Below are 17152 nucleotides of genomic sequence, written 5' to 3' on the forward strand. Positions count from 1 at the left end.
CGTATCTCTGGGAGGGGACTGCCAAAAGGGAGGTGTCCCTGAGAAAAAGACTGAATAGCCAACGAAAAGAAATCGTTCTGAGAGTCGGGGCGTGGAATGTGAGAAGCTTGGACCGAGTAGGGAAGCTAGAAAATCTGAAAAGGGAAATACAAAGTACCAATCTAGAAACAGTAGGAGTCAGTGAAGTGAAATGGAAAAAAGGCCAGAATTTCTGGCCAGATGAGGAAAGGGTGATGTCAACAGCAGCAGAAAATGGTATAACGGGAGTAGGATTTGTTATGAGTAGGAAGGTAGGGCAGAGAGTGTTACTGTGAACAGTTCAGTGAGAGGGCTGTTCTTATTAGAACTAACAACAAACCAACACCGCCAACGATAATTCAGCTATACATGCCGACGTCGGTAGCTGAAGATGAAGAGAGAGAGAAAGTATATGAGGATACTGAAAGTATAACGCAGTACGTAAAGAGAGACAAAAACCTAGTAGTCATGGGGGACTGGAATGCGGTTTTAGGGAAAGAAGCAGAAGAAAATGTTACAGGGGAATATGGGTTTGGGACAAGGAATGAGATGCGAAAAAGACTAATTGAGTTCTGTGATAAATGTCAGCTAGTAATAGCGAATACTCATTTTAAGAAACACGAGAGGAGGAGGTATACTTGGAAAGGTCGGGTGATGCGAGAAGATTTCAATTAGATTAGTTCATGGTCAGATAGAGGTTCTGAAATCAGATGCTGGATTGTAAGACGTACAGGAGCAAATATAGACTCAGATAACAATGCGGTAGTGACGAAGAGTAGGCTAAAGTTTACGAAATTAGTCGAGAAGAATCAATACGCAAAGTAGTGTGATACGGATGTACTGAGGAATGACGAGATACGCTTGCTTCTCTAAGGCTATAGATACAACAGTAAGGAATAGTTCAGTACTTGGTACAACTGAAGAGAAATGGACATCTCGTAAATGGGCAATCACAGTAGTTGGAAAGACAAACACATGTACAAAGAAGGTAACTGCAAAGACAACATGGATAACAAAAGAAATACGTCAGTTGATCCATGAAAGAAGGAAGTAAAAAAATGTTTAGGGAAATTCAGGAATACAGAAATTAAAGTCGCTGAAGTTTGAAATAAATAGAAAGTGCAGGGAAGCTAAGACGAAATGGCTGCATGAAAATTCTGAAGAAATCGGAAAAGAAATGTTTGTTGTAAAGACTGGTGCAGCATGTAGGAAAGTCAAAATAACTTTCGGGGAAATTAAAAGCAAGGGTGATAAGATAAAGACTGCAATGCAGAGGAGAGAGCGGATAAGTGGAAAGAGTACATTGAAGGGCTCTACGAGGGGAAAGATTTGTCTGATGAGCTGGAAGAAGAAACAGGAGTCGATTTAGAAGAGATAGGGGATCCAGTATTAGAATCAGAATTTAAGAGAGCTTTGGAGGACTTAAGGTCAAATAAGGCGGAAGGAATAGATAAAATTCCATCATAGGGGGAAGTGGCAACAAAACGACTATTCACTTTATTGTGCAGATTGTATGAGTCTTTCGACATATCATCTGACTTTCAGAAAAATATCATCCACACCATTCCGAAGACTGCAAGATCTGACAAATGCGATAATTAATGCACAATAAGATTAATAGCTCATGTAACCAAGTTGCTCACAAGAATAATATACACAAGAATGGAAAAGAAAATTAAGGATCTGATAGATGATCAGTTTGGTTTTAGGAAAGGTAAAGGCACCAGAGAGGCAATTCCGACGTTGCGGTCGATGATAGGATTTGTCCAACTGGAAAAAGCGTTCGACAATGTAAAATGGTGCAAGATGTTTGGAATTCTGAGAAAAATAGGGGTAAGCTATAGAGAGAGACGGTACAAGAGCCGAGACGGAATAATTAGATTGGACGACCAACAACGAAGTTCTCAGATTAAAAAGGGTGTAAGACAGGGATGTAGTCTTTCACCCTTACTGTTCAATATGTACATCGAAGAAGCAATAGTGGAGATTAAAGGAAGGTTCAGGAGTGAAATTAAAATTCAAGGTGACAGGATATCAGTGATACGATTCGCTGATGACATTGCTATCCTGAATGAAAGTGAAGAAGAATTACATCTACATCTACATCTATACTCCGCGAACCACCTTACGGTGTGTGGCGGAGGGTACTTATTGTACCACTATCTGATCCCCCCTTCCCTGTTCCATTCACGAATTGTGCGTGGGAAGAACGACTGCCTGTAAGTCTCCGTATTTGCTCTAATATCTCGGATCTTTTCGTTGTGATCATTACGCGAGATATATGTGGGCGGTAGTAATATGTTGCCCATCTCTTCCCGGAATGTGCTCTCTCGTAATTTCGATAATAAACCTCTCCGTATTGCGTAACGCCTTTCTTGAAGTGTCCGCCACTGGAGCTTGTTCAGCATCTCCGTAACGCTCTCGCGCTGACTAAATGTCCCCATGACGAATCGCGCTGCTTTTCGCTGGATCATGTCTATCTCTTCTATTAATCCAACCTGGTAAGGCTCCTATACTGATGAGCAATACTCAAGAATCGGACGAACAAGCGTTTTGTAAGCTACTTCTTTCGTCGATGAGTCACATTTTCTTAGAATTCTTCCTATGAATCTCAACCTGGCGCCTGCTTTTCCCACTATTTGTTTTATGTGATCATTCCACTTCAGATCGCTCCGGATAGTAACTCCTAAGTATTTTACGGTCGTTACCGCTTCCAATGATTTACCACCTATGGCATAATCGTACTGGAATGGATTTCTGCCCCTATGTATGCGCATTATATTACATTTATCTACGTTTAGGGAAAGCTGCCAGCTGTCGCACCATGCATTAATCCTCTGCAGGTCTTCCTGGAGTACGTACGAGTCTTCTGATGTTGCTACTTTCTTGTAGACAACCGTGTCATCTGCAAATAGCCTCACGGAGCTACCGATGTTGTCAACTAAGTCATTTATGTATATTGTAAACAATAAAGGTCCTATCACGCTTCCTTGCGGTACTCCCGAAATTATCTCTACATCTGCAGATTTTGAACCGTTAAGAATGACATGTTGTGTTCTTTCTTCTAGGAAATCCTGAATCCAATCACAAACCTGGTCCGATATTCCGTAAGCTCGTATTTTTTTCACTAAACGTAAGTGCGGAACCGTATCAAATGCCTTCCTGAAGTCCAGGAATACGGCATCAATCTGCTCGCCAGTGTCTACGGCACTGTGAATTTCTTGGGCAAATAGGGCGAGCTGAGTTTCACATGATCTCTGTTTGCGGAATCCATGTTGGTTATGATGAAGGAGATTTGTATTATCTAAGAACGTCATAATACGAGAACACAAAACATGTTCCATTATTCTACAACAGATTGACGTAAGCGAAATAGGCCTATAATTATTCGCATCTGATTTATGACCCTTCTTGAAAATGGGAACGACCTGCGCTTTCTTCCAGTCGCTAGGTACTTTACGTTCTTCCAGCGATCTACGATAAATTGCTGATAGAAAGGGGGCAAGTTCTTTAGCATAATCACTGTAGAATCTTAAGGGTATCTCGTCTGGTCCGGATGCTTTTCCGCTACTAAGTGATAGCAGTTGTTTTTCAATTCCGATATCGTTTATTTCAATATTTTCCATTTTGGCGTCCGTGCGACGGCTGAAGTCAGGGACCGTGTTACGATTTTCCGCAGTGAAACAGTTTCGGAACACTGAATTCAGTATTTCTGCCTTTCTTCGGTCGTCCTCTGTTTCGGTGCCATCGTGGTCAACGAGTGACTGAATAGGGGATTTAGATCCGCTTACCGATTTTACATATGACCAAAACTTTTTAGGGTTCTTGTTTAGATTGTTTGCCAATGTTTTATGTTCGAATTCGTTGAATGCTTCTCTCATTGCTCTCTTTACGCTCTTTTTCGCTTCGTTCAGCTTTTCCTTATCAGCTATGATTCGACTACTCTTAAACCTATGATGAAGCTTTCTTTGTTTCCGTAGTACCTTTCGTACATGATTGTTATACCACGGTGGATCTTTCCCCTCGCTTTGGACCTTAGTCGGTACGAACTTATCTAAGGCGTACTGGACGATGTTTCTGAATTTTTTCCATTTTTGTTCCACATCCTCTTCCTCAGAAATGAACGTTTGATGGTGGTCACTCAGATATTCTGCGATTTGTGCCCTATCACTCTTGTTAAGCAAATATATTTTCCTTACTTTCTTGGCATTTCTTATTACACTTGTAGTCATTGATGCAACCACTGACTTATGATCACTGATACCCTCTTCTACATTCACGGAGTCGAAAAGTTCCGGTCTATTTGTTGCTATGAGGTCTAAAACGTTAGCTTCACATGATCTGATGGATGGAATGAACAATCTAATGAGTACAGAATATGGATTGAGAGTAAATCAAAGAAAGGCGAAAGTAATGAGAAGTAGCAGAAATGGGAACAGCGAGAAACTTAACATCAAGATTGATTGTCTGAAGCAGTTGAAGTTAAGGAATTCAGCTACCTAGGCAGCAAAATAACCAATGGCGGACGGAGCAAGGAGGATATCAAAAGCAGACTAGCAATAGCAAAAAGGGCATTCCAGGCCAAGAGAAATCTACTAGGATCAAAAATAGGCTTTAAATTGAGGAAGAAATTTCTGAGAATGTTTGTCTGGAGAACAGCAATGTGTGGTAGTGAAACATGGTCTCAGGAGAAAACCGGAACAGAAGAGAATCGAAGCATTTGAGATGTGGTGCTAAGACGAATGTTGAAAATTAGGTGGACTGATAAGGAATGAGGAGGTTCTGCGCGGAATCGGAGAGGAAAGGAACATATGGGTAACACTGATAAGGACATCCGTTAAGACATCAGGGAATGACTTCCATGGTACTAGAGGGAGCTGTAGAGGGCTAAAACTGTAGAGGAAGACAGAGATTGGAATACATTCAGCAAATAATTGAGGACGTTGGCTGGTTGGCTGCAATTACTACTCTGAGATGAAGAGGTTGGCACGCGAGAGAAATTCGTGGTGGGCCACGTCGAACCGGTCAGAACTGAGTGATTTCGAACGTGGGCTGCTCATTGGATGTCACCTGAGTAACGAGGGAGCTGAAGGTGGTTGTAAAACATCGCATGAAATCCGCGAAAGGAGTCACTCGTGTGTTGCAAGTTGCTCCCAAGAGTGCAGCAAGAGCAATGACCGTGCATAGGAAGTTAAAAATAACAGCGTAAACATTTCCGTAGTCATTTCTAAGCGAAGCTAGAGGTGGTGTAAAGAGGACGCCACTAGGCAATGGATAACTGGAAAAGAGTGATCTGAACTGATGAGTCGCGCTATATCTTGTGAAAATTCTATAGAAGGGATTGGGTTTGGAAAAAAACCTGGAAAACTTTACCTACAGCGAAGTACAGAGGAGGCGAAAGTGTTTTTCATCGGTAGGGTATAGTCCCCTTATTGCACTTAAGAAAGGGAAGGACACGAACGCATTTTACAACATTGTGTATTACGTACAGTAGAGGAACAGTTCGAATGCAATGATTACTTTTATCAGCAAGACAGTGCCCTCTGTCTTAAAGGCCGACCGGTGTGACCGAGCGGTTATAAGCGCTTCAGTCTGGAACCGCGCGACCGCTACGGTCGCAGGTTCGAATCCTGGCTCGGGCACGGATGTGTGTGATGTCCTTAGGTTAGTTAGGATTATGTAGTTCTAAGTTCTAGGGGACTGAGGACCTCAGATGTTAAGTTCCATAGTGTTCAGAGCCGTTTGGACCATTTTTTGTCATAAAGCAGCATCTGTGTGCCAATGGTTTGCGGACAGTCACATCTCTGAAATAAACTGGTAAGCCCAGGGCACTGACTTGAAGCCAATGGAACACCTTTGGGATGAGGTAGAACGTCAATTTCGCTCCAGACCCCAGCGTCCAACATAACTATCTTTTCTGATTTCAGTTCTTGAGGCAGAATGTGCTGCCATTCGTCCACAGACATTCAGGCACCTTACGAAAGTATCCCCAGCTGAGATCAAGTCGTCGTAAAGAAGAAGGCTCGACATACTCTATATTTACGTCCAGTTACGGGTGTTCGGATACTGGTGATCAGATAGTGTCTATTACATTAATCTGTAAGTTCCCTACTTTCTGCTCGTCAGCTCTTGAACTATATTGCTTTCTACTGAAGTACTTGTTGCTGAATGTACAAGCAAGGTCGTCCAAGTATTCCAATTTCAGCCAAAATTATAGTTGTTCTTATCCAAATATTTACACTGGTACTGCTCTTGGCAACCAACTAAGTCCGTTCAGAACCTGAGCGGAATAACCCGACAGTCATCTAAAGTACTGCGTGAAGCTGTACGTTGTGTGCCATTCACTATCTTCGAACCTCGGTTTGGACTTACTCTTTGAATATTCTACATTTGGGTGACGACTTCTCGTGTCTCATACTTGGTTCTGATCCGCGCTTTATTGCCTTCCGCGGATCGACGTACCGTTCTCGCGACTGCCTCGAAGTCGCGAGTTCGTTGGTAACCACACCAGTCTGAACTTTCCTGTTCATGATGTGTTGACTCCAGTAGTCCGTCTGCCCGCAGACACACCACTGCCTTTACTTCATTGCCACGTGGGCCATTAATGTCAGCAATACACCACTGTCTTCAACATCATGGAGCCCACATAGCTCCTCACTCTCCTCATGTCACCATGACGGTCCATGAGCCTGCAGTGGCTCGAAAACATGTTCACGGTTGAATAAATCGTAAAAAATCGACTGGTTGCATATTTAATTTACTACCAGATAAATGCCAATAATAGACCATTTTTCTCGTTACACACAGATGGTGCCTATTCTGAACCAGCAAACAATCACAGTAGCGCAGGTATTGGTGATTAACAGGTGTGTATTGAATGTAGAGGTGAACATGGGGGCTTATTCTAGAATGGAGAACAACTGTGTAAGTTGAAATGACAAGTTTAATGTCGCAAATTTTAGAATAAAATTACAACTTTTACATAGTTTTCAACTCGACATCGTAAAAACAGCGCAATGGATAATGCATCCCGCCAACATCAAAAAGCGAAATAATTCTATACACAACAATATTGAATATTAACTCTCTGAAAGAATATTAATCCTAAGCACAATAATATGAAACTTTAATTGGAAGTTTCTTTACAGAATTGCTCCTACACATACGTTATGATGTTGGTCAGTACTACGAAAATCATCCGATTCCGGTTCTAAATCCGGTACTACTTAGGATGACAATTAAATCTACGGTGGATGGTTAGTTATGTGACAAATTTGAGCGCAAGATTACCCAAGGCCCCTCGAGCTTACAGTGAACGCAAGCTGGTGAACCAACAAAGTTTACGCCTCTGCATGCAGTATTTACCTTAAGCTGCGACGAGCTGCCGACTCCAAGGCCGCTCTCTCACACTGAAATTCCTACAAAACTAATCAGGCCTTTGCTGAATTTTTCAGCAGAAACCTCCCCTATGTTTCTTGTTATGGAAGAAAATATATCTCAGCCCTAGTCTTAGTACATGGCGATGTACACGCGTATGGTTGGAGCAGCATGCATATTATAATGCACCCTCAGTTCTTGCAAAAACAATTAACTAATTTGGCTGGTTCATTTCTCCACAGTTGGACCTAAACGTTGCTACAGTTAATCTCTAGCTGGATTGTAGCGGCTGTGAACGAAGTGTCCACACAAATTTCTTCTCTGCGCCATGCAAAGCGTTAAGTGCTCTGTTCTGCACTTGACGCCAGTTAAGAGAAGTGTCCCCAAAAATTTCTCTCTTGTCCTACTCATGGCGGAGCTTCCTCCCCCAGTTGGGTTCATTCATTCTTCACGTCACCGCTTTTTCCGACCATTAGGAGCGTTCCTCTTATTTTGTGGAAACTCTCTCTACCAATCACAATATCCCTTCTATCAAACTGCGTCGAAACTTCAGTATTTTTCTTGTTCCTAGTGCGTTTCCGCCAGTCGAATGTTTTGTGCCCGTTGTAGACGTCTAAAGTATGGTACATTGACCTTGCCATGTGTCGCACTCGCTGGACATGTAATCGAAATGCGTAACTAATTTTTGTTTGTATCCCGTTGGAATTCCGAAACGCAGCTTTCTAAAGCTTTTTCTCTGTCCCTTATGCAGATGTGCCACTACACGTGGTCCTCCCTCCTGAATCACCTAGTCAGAGTCGCTAACCTTCCTCTTGCCACCCCTTTAAGTGGTTTCATTCATAACCCCTGCAGCACGCACCTTCACTACACCATTGTCCACCTGGCTTTTCAAACTAAAAACGACTCGCATTGCCTGTTCCACCTTCCACTCAAAGACATGCATTATATAGGAACGTTGTGTTAATTACCGTCAATTGACTGTCATCCCTTTTTGCATTACATACTGATAGGCAAATGTTCTCATAACCTCCGATTTAAGTCAGGTGTCATATTCACCTTCTCATTGCGATGTATAAAGCTCTCATGTAAGGTGCGAATCTGACCATTTATTCTGCCACCTTACAGAGGTGCCATAAACAATAATTGCAGACCAGGGGACAAAACACATGCCAGATGTGACTGTTGTTAAAAGTATAAAAATTGAGAACTGATCCACTTCATCCACAAACTAACAGAGGAATGGAACAAGTTCGTTGAACAATTAGAAAGACACCAATTTAAATCACAGTTTCAGTTCGTCATCCACAATGGATATACTGAAATGGTCTATTATAGTCAGCACAAAGTGATTACCTGTTGGTGTTCAGTTGAATGGGCCTAACATCTCCACCTCAGTGAAACAGAATAGCTTCAGGCAACCTCTGTAACAGTGTCTGCTTCTCATTTAAATGTGCCGCCTTTGCACAACCCACACAATTTCTGACGTACTGGTCAACATCATTCTTACCTCCCCTTTCAACAGTACTTTTCTACCACTCTCCGATTCGATGTTATGCATTCCCTATAGCCCGATAAGGTGTGATCATGCATTTCGCATCATACTTCTAGCTTCAACTTCGCTGGAACCACCACTTGTGGTCAAAATTTCGTTTCTGTACATAATAATCCACTGTTGTTAGCCATACTGTCTACACTCCTCGTAGGCACTCTGTGCTGTTTGTCATTCCCCAAAGTTCTGACCTAGTATTAGTTCTGACCTGTATTACCGCTATATTCCTGCTGAACCTGCCCACATTATCATGTTTCTTCCCAGGTTTGTGGATTACTTTGTACTCAAATTCAATGACTTTCAATGCACACCTTGCTAATCAGCTGGATGGGTCCTTCAAAACTAGTAACCACTTTAAAGCTATGTGGTCCTACACTGCTTTGAATTTTCTACCGAGCGGGTAACACCAGAAGCATGTTACTCTGTACACCGACCTAAGCTTGCCTCTCTCTGTTATAGAGTAATTCCTTTCGACTCCAGTCAACTGTCTTGGTGCAAAAGGCAACAAGATGTTCCTCACCACCCATTTCCTGACTTAAAACACACTCAAGTGAATGACTCAATACATCACATGATAATTTGAACTCCTTTTAAGAGTCTGGAATCATCAACAATGGGCTTGACATTAACATAATTTTCAACAAATGATCCACGACATTCTTGTGACCCTACAAACTTAACACCTTCTTTCAACGATTGTGTAAGTGGTTTTCCAATATCCATAAATCCCTTCTTGAACTTCCTGTAATAATTCTTGTAGCCCAGGAAGAATTGCAACTCCTTGGTTGTTCCTGGTACTGGAAAATCTTGCACTGCCTGTACCAACTTAGAATGAGTTCTTACACCATCTTTACTAATGATATGGCCCAAATAATTAACTTCTTCCATCACAAAGTGATATTTTTCCACGCTGAGTGTCAAACGGCCTGCTTATATTGCGGCGACGTCAGCCTCCTGACACCACTCTGAACGGTATGGTGGTGAGTGGTGGGATCGAATTGCTCAGTATAAACATTGTTGACAGTTAAGAATTACTTTTATTGACTTCAGTACACGATGTATCGAGGCGACCATGCCCCTCTCTGTTGTCACTGGAAGTAGCTGACATATTTGTAACAGCTTCTGCCATGGCTGCTGACCTAGCACACAGCATTGTTGTCAGTAGTCCCACGGTGGGCTGACAAACTTCAGAGGACCTGGCCATTAATGTCAGTGAGACGCCCCACTAAACCTGCAGGGCAGAACAGGTGATTAGGATTGGGGAAAGGGCCAAATAAGGTGTCAGTCAGGTCCACTCAAAATTGTAATTTATTATAATTTAATAACACCTTCACCCAAAACGGCACATAACCAACCTTTAGAACTACAAGTTTCAAAAAGGCAATTATTTCGTGGCTGAGGGCCTCCAAACAAGAAATCTTAAAAATCAACAAAATAAAAATCCAGTTAATAGTAAATAAAATAATTAAAATAACTCCTGGAAATGGAAAAAAGAACACATTGACACCGGTGTGTCAGACCCACCATACTTGCTCCGGACACTGCGAGAGGGCTGTACAAGCAATGATCACACGCACGGCACAGCGGACACACCAGGAACCGCGGTGTTGGTCGTCGAATGGCGCTAGCTGCGCAGCATTTGTGCACCGCCGCCGTGAGTGTCAGCCAGTTTGCCGTGGCATACGGAGCTCCATCGCAGTCTTTAACACTGGTAGCATGCCGCGACAGCGTGGACGTGAACCATATGTGCAGTTGACGGACTTTGAGCGAGGGCGTATAGTGGGCATGCGGGAGGCCGGGTGGACGTACCGCCGAATTGCTCAACACGTGGGGCGTGAGGTCTCCACAGTACATCGATGTTGTCGCCAGTGTTCGGCGGAAGGTGCACGTGCCCGTCGACCTGGGACCGGACCGCAGCGACGCACGGATGCACGCCAAGACCGTAGGATCCTACGCAGTGCCGTAGGGGACCGCACCGCCGCTTCCCAGCAAATTAGGGACACTGTTGCTCCTGGGGTATCGGCGAGGACCATTCGCAACCGTCTCCATGAAGCTGGGCTACGGTCCCGCACACCGTTAGGCCGTCTTCCGCTCACGCCCCAACATCGTGCAGCCCGCCTCCAGTGGTGTCGCGACAGGCGTGAATGGAGGGACGAATGGAGACGTGTCGTCTTCGGCTATGAGAGTCGCTTCTGCCTTGGTGCCAATGATGGTCGTATGCGTGTTTGGCGCCGTGCAGGTGAGCGCCACAATCAGGACTGCATACGACCGAGGCACACAGGGCCAACACCCGGCATCATGGTGTGGGGAGCGATCTCCTACACTGGCCGTACACCACTGGTGATCGTCGAGGGGACACTGAATAGTGCACGGTACATCCAAACCGTCATCGAACCCATCGTTCTACCATTCCGAGACCGGCAAGGGAACTTTCTGTTCCAACAGGACAATGCACGTCCGAATGTATCCCCTGCCACCCAACGTGCTCTAGAAGGTGTAAGTCAACTACCCTGGCCAGCAAGATCTCCGGATCTGTCCCCCATTGAGCATGTTTGGGACTGGATGAAGCGTCGTCTCACGCGGTCTGCACGTCCAGCACGAACGTTGGTCCAACTGAGGCGCCAGGTGGAAATGGCATGGCAAGCCGTTCCACAGGACTACATCCAGCATCTCTACGATCGTCTCCATGGGAGAATAGCAGCCTGCATTGCTGCGAAAGGTGGATATACACTGTATTGGTGCCGACATTGTGCATGCTCTGTTGCCTGTGTCTATGTGCCTGTGGTTCTGTCAGTGTGATCATGTGATGTATCTGACCCCAGGAATGTGTCAATAAAGTTTCTCCTTTCTGGGACAATGAATGCACGGTGTTCTTATTTCAATTTCCAGGAGTGTATATATGGTATCACAGCTAGGCTGGAAAGCCTCAAGCCAAAAGTAGATAGAACAAACATATGCAGTGTGTAATACAAGCAGCTGAGAGCCACAATTAAATTTGAAAATTTGAAAATATGTTACCATAATCTTTTAATTCAGAAGGCCTCAATGTTTTTCCTTAAAGGATAATTTCAAGAATAAGGTTTTAAGCGGCTTAAGGCGCACAATTGATTTTTCAAAATTCGAAATACATAAAGTCCAGTAAAAACAAGAATTTTTAAATCATTGGCAATTAACTGACAATTAAACAGCAGTCAGAAGTACAATAAAGAAAACGGCACTCGGAAGTCTCCAGGGTGGTCGGTCTGCCCTCATTCACTTAGGTGAGACAGGTGGTGAGCCCAACTACACTTGATCCATCGGAACCCAACCAGGGGACAGCCACGGACCGACTGACACAACGACTTGCTTGCCACCAATCAGTATATGAGAACTCAAACACAAAAGGTTACGAACCCTGAAATATGTATTAGCTGTCCATGTTGGACAGCAACAATAGGTGAGGAAAGGACGCTGCCTGAAATTATGTTAGTGGCCAGGGCAGGTAACCGGAACACTAACGGTCAAAAGGCAGAAAATTCCGCTAGTGCACTCGAATTATAGTCAACCAATATAGTTAATTGCGCAGCATGGAGGCTAAATTTCAACAATAGTAACACTTGGTGTTGCTCACAGGAAAACCTCCCCACAGCGAACCACCGAAACGAACCACACAACATGAATGCATGTGACTTGGGTAGTTGAAACCACCACTGAACTTTGACGTCCTGGGTCGGTGAACCACGAAGCTCGTAGCGATCGGACAGCTCCACACACGCCCCGACACTAAACAGGGACCGCCAGCGGACCCAGCCAACTGCACCGCGCGGAGATAACTTCCCTGGTCTGCAGCAACCGACCGACTCCTCCCAGAATGCCGACAACATCTAAAACAGTCATCAGTGGAAATAACGCGAACTACACACACAACCTGAAAAACACTTGCACGAAGTCCTGAACAATACCCAACAGTAACTAAGGACGCACGAAGACAAATCGGAAGACGATGCGCACACACACAGCCGACTCAAGAATGATCGGTGAGCCAAAACGCGTCGTCCGGTAGGACGACCGACTGACGATCCACCAGGACCATGGTCTGGCTCAGGTGATGCGTGGCGGCAATGGTCGGGCGAGCCATGTCGACGTAGACCTCACTGCTGCTCCTACTCGACTGCACTAGTGCCGCATTGCAACTCCCCGACTGGCAGATCGGACTGCACTCCAGACGCGTTCCAACTGACTTGCAGACCCGAACTCGCGACCCGAACCCCCTACGACAGGCAATAACCGGGAAGTAATAGCAGTCGCGCAAAGATTCTACGAGAGGGGATATATCGAAACGCGCTGCTAGCGCCACTCAAGGTCAGGCAAAGCAGCAACTCAGTGACAGCAGTAATTTAAATTAACGTAGTGAGGTGGAAGTACGTTAAAAAACAAGGTGTAAAATACATGATGGCGGGAACACGAGCCACACACGTCTCAGTTAGCAATGCACCACTTTCTTCAACGTCATGGTGCCCACATAGCTCCTCACTCTGCTCTGGACAGGAGTCAGATGGCGGCTCACACTTTGGTGCCAAGTGCCACTGGGAAGTCAGTGTCGGCAGCAACAGGCATGGATGGCAGTTTGGCACGGCTGTGGCACCTAGTCTCGTGAAGGACTTAACGCTGGCAGTAGGCACAGCCTGGTCTCGAACCCATGGCTACCACTGGTAGTGCCCAGTCTTCTCGTTATCTGGCGTGGTGGTGCTGGTTTCCGGTGACGAGAAACGACTCCTGCCTCAAAATTCAGAGTTATCTACAGGGTGGTTATAATTTAACTTCCCCTACTAAACACATTATAACAGGGAAACTAATTATCGTAAGAGTACCAGACTTAGCAGCATTAATGTCCAGAGTAAGGGGTGCATGATTTCTGTGTGTCACAGCGACACCGTCCAGTTCTAACTATAGCCACCAGGTGCCGTGCTCAGTCATCGTGATTCATAGTCTTACATACCTGACCAGTCGCAGTGCGCTTGTTGAAGTGTCAATATGAGCTTCAACTAATGGAGCAGGGCACTATTGATGAAGCTCTATTATCAAAACAACAGTAATGCTGCAGCTGCAACGTCGAGAATATCGTCGGCTGAAAGGATTACGGAAGGAACCTCTTTGTCCACTTGCTATGCGAAACATGATGAAAAAGTTCGAATCAACTTGAGAACTGGGCGTCGCTCCCGGAAGAGGCCAACGACTGAACCGGCCGGGGTGGCCGAGCGGTTCGCAGGTTCGAATCATGCCTCTGGCATGGATGTGTGTGATGTCCTTAGGTTAGTTAGGTTTAAGTAGTTCTAAGTTCTAGGGGACTGCTGACCTCAGAAGTTAAGTCCAATAGTGCTTTGAACCATTTGAACCAACGACTGGTTGCACCACAGGTGGTTGATGAAATCGCTGTTGCTATGGCAGACAACGCTGCGCTCAATTCCCGATTGACAGGCAGTGTGCGACTGTGTCGCGACAATTGAACATCCTGTGGGTCGGCTAATTCTTTTTTTAACAAGTTAGCGCTCAAGGGCCAAAGACGTGCAGTGTGACTGGGCAGCATTACTGCGACATGCTTCACCAGCATGTCATACCCGCCCTACAAGAGAGAGACACATTGAGCTCAACAGCTTTCATACAAGATGGGGCCCCATCGCACATTGCTTGAGAAGTTCAATTTGGGTGCACAGATCCTGAGAAATCAGTACCCAGAACAACCAGCTCTGGCCGTAATAACGGCCTTGATATGCCTGGGCATTGAGTCAACCAGAGCTTGGATGGCGTGTACAGGTACAGCTGTCCATGCAGCTTCAACACGATACCACAGATCATCGAGAGTAGTGACTGGCATATTGTGACTAGCCAGTTGCTCGACCACAACTGACCAGACGTTTTCAATTGGTGAGAGATCTGGAGAATGTGCTGGCCAGGGCAGCAGTCGAACATTTTCTGTATCCAGGAAGGACCGTACAGGACCTGCAACATCCGGTCGTGCATTATCCTGCTAAAATGTAGGGTTTCGCAGGGATCTAACGAAGGGTAGAGCCACGGGTCGTAACACATCTGAAATGTAACGTCCACTGTTCAAAGTGCCGTCAATGCGAACAAGAAGTGAGTCGCCAAGCACGGATGCGACCATCACGATGCTGTAAACAAAACCTGGATTTATCCGAAAAAATGACGTTTTCCCATTCGTGCACCCAGGTTCGTCGTAGAGCACACCATCGCAGGCGCTCCTCTCTGTGATGCAGCGTCAAGGGTAACCCCAGCCATGGTCTCCGAACTGATAGTCCATGCTGCTGCAAACGTCATCGAACTGTTCGTGCAGATGGTTGTTGTCTTGCAAACGTCCCCATCTGCCGGCCGGTGTGGCCGTGCGGTTCTAGGCGCGTCAGTCTGGAAACGCGTGACCGCTACGGTCGCAGGTTCGAATGCTGCCTCGGGCATGGATGTGTGTGATGTCCTTAGGTTAGTTAGGTTTAAGTAGTTCTAAGTTATAGGGGACTGATGACCACAGATGTTGAGTCCCATAGTGCTCAGAGCCATTTGAACCATTTTTTCGTCCCCATCTGGTGACTCAGGGATCGAGACGCGGCTGCACGATCCGTTACAGCCATGCGGATAAGATGCCTGTCACCTCGACTGCTAGTGATACGAGGCCGTTGGGATCCATCACGGCGTTCCGTATTACCTTCCTGAACCAACCGATTCCATATTCTGCTAACAGTCATTGAATCTCGTCCAACGCGAGCAGCAATGTCGCAATACGATAAACCGCAATCGCCATTGGCTACAATCCGACTTTATCAAAGTCGGAAACGTGATGGTACGCATTTCTCCTTCTTACACGAGGCATCACAACAACGTTTCACCAGGCAACGCCGGTCAACTGCTGTTTGTGTATGAAAAATCGGTTGGAAACTTTCCTCTCCGGCCGTTGTGGTCAAGCGGTTCTAGGCGCTTCAGTCCGGAACCGCGCGACTGCTACGGTCGCAGGTTCGAATCCTGCCTCGGGCATGTATGTGTGTGATATCCTTAGGTTAGTTTGGTTTAATTAGTTCTGCGTTCTAGGGGACTGATGACCTCAGACGTTAAGTCCCATAGTGCTCAGAGCCATTTTTTGAATCTTTCCTCATGTCCGCACGTTGTAGGTGTCGCCATCGGCGCCAACCTTGTGTGAATGCTCTGAAAAGCTAATCATTTGCATATCACAGCATCTTCTTCCTGTCGGTTAAATTTCGCGTCTGTAGCACGTCATCTTTGTGGTGTATCAATTTTAATGGCCAGTAGTGTAGTAGTCTAAATCTCCTTTTCGTGTTCCACATTTAGGTTTTTCTTGTGGTTTTGTAGATAGTTGAAAAAAATTTCCTGATCTTTTTTTTTTTTTAATGAGACGGCTGTTTTCCTGTTCTAGCCTTCCCCTAGCCTAGTTTGTGCTTTTACTCTAGTGACCTCCTCGTCCATGTGAGGTTAACACATAATTTAGCATACTGTATCTGCTTCCTTCAAAAAAATGGTTCAAATGGCTCTAAGCACTATGGGACTTAACATCTGAGGTCATCAGTCCCCTAGACTTAGAACTACTTAAGCCTAACTAACATAAGGTCAGCACACACATCCATGCCCGAATAAGGGTTCGAACCTGCGACCGTAGCAGCCCCGTGGTTCCCAACAGAAGCGCCTAGAACCTATCGGCCACAGCGGCCGGCTGCTTCCTTCCAGACAACGTAGAATGCTTCGCAGTACATACCCTACACCGCCTATGGACAAACAAAGACAAGATAATGTTAACATGACAAGTGAACACTTAGAGCGCTGCCACTACCTAATTAGTTTTATCTGTGAGTGCAAAGCATTGGATCTCGACCAACGCGAGCAGCAATGTCGCGATAAGATAAACCGCAATCGCGATAGGCCACAATCCGACCTTGGAAACGTGATGGTACGCATTTCTCCTCCTTACACGAGGCGTCACAACAACGTTTCACCAGGCAACGCCGGTCAACTGCTGTTGGTGTATGAGAAATATGTTGGTAACATTCCTCATGTCAGCAAGTTGTAGGTGTCGCTACCGTCGCCAGCCTTGTGTGAATGCTCTGAAAAGCTAATCATTTGCATATCACAGCATCTTCTTCCTGTCGGTTAAATTTCGCGTCTGTAGCACGTCATCTTCGTTTTGTAGCAATTTTAATGGCCAGTAGTGTA

The 17152-nt window shown here is 45.3% G+C and overlaps 1 protein-coding gene across 1 annotated transcript in view; it reads left to right on the forward strand.

The window, feature by feature from the left end:
* The window catches only part of LOC126176446 (steroid transmembrane transporter SLC22A24-like), a 115654-nt gene that overhangs the window by 28253 nt on the left and 70249 nt on the right, over positions 1 to 17152 (forward strand). The window lies entirely within an intron of this gene.

The sequence above is a fragment of the Schistocerca cancellata genome, chromosome 3 (genome assembly GCF_023864275.1).
Source record: "Schistocerca cancellata isolate TAMUIC-IGC-003103 chromosome 3, iqSchCanc2.1, whole genome shotgun sequence".
Lineage (NCBI taxonomy): Eukaryota > Metazoa > Arthropoda > Insecta > Orthoptera > Acrididae > Schistocerca > Schistocerca cancellata.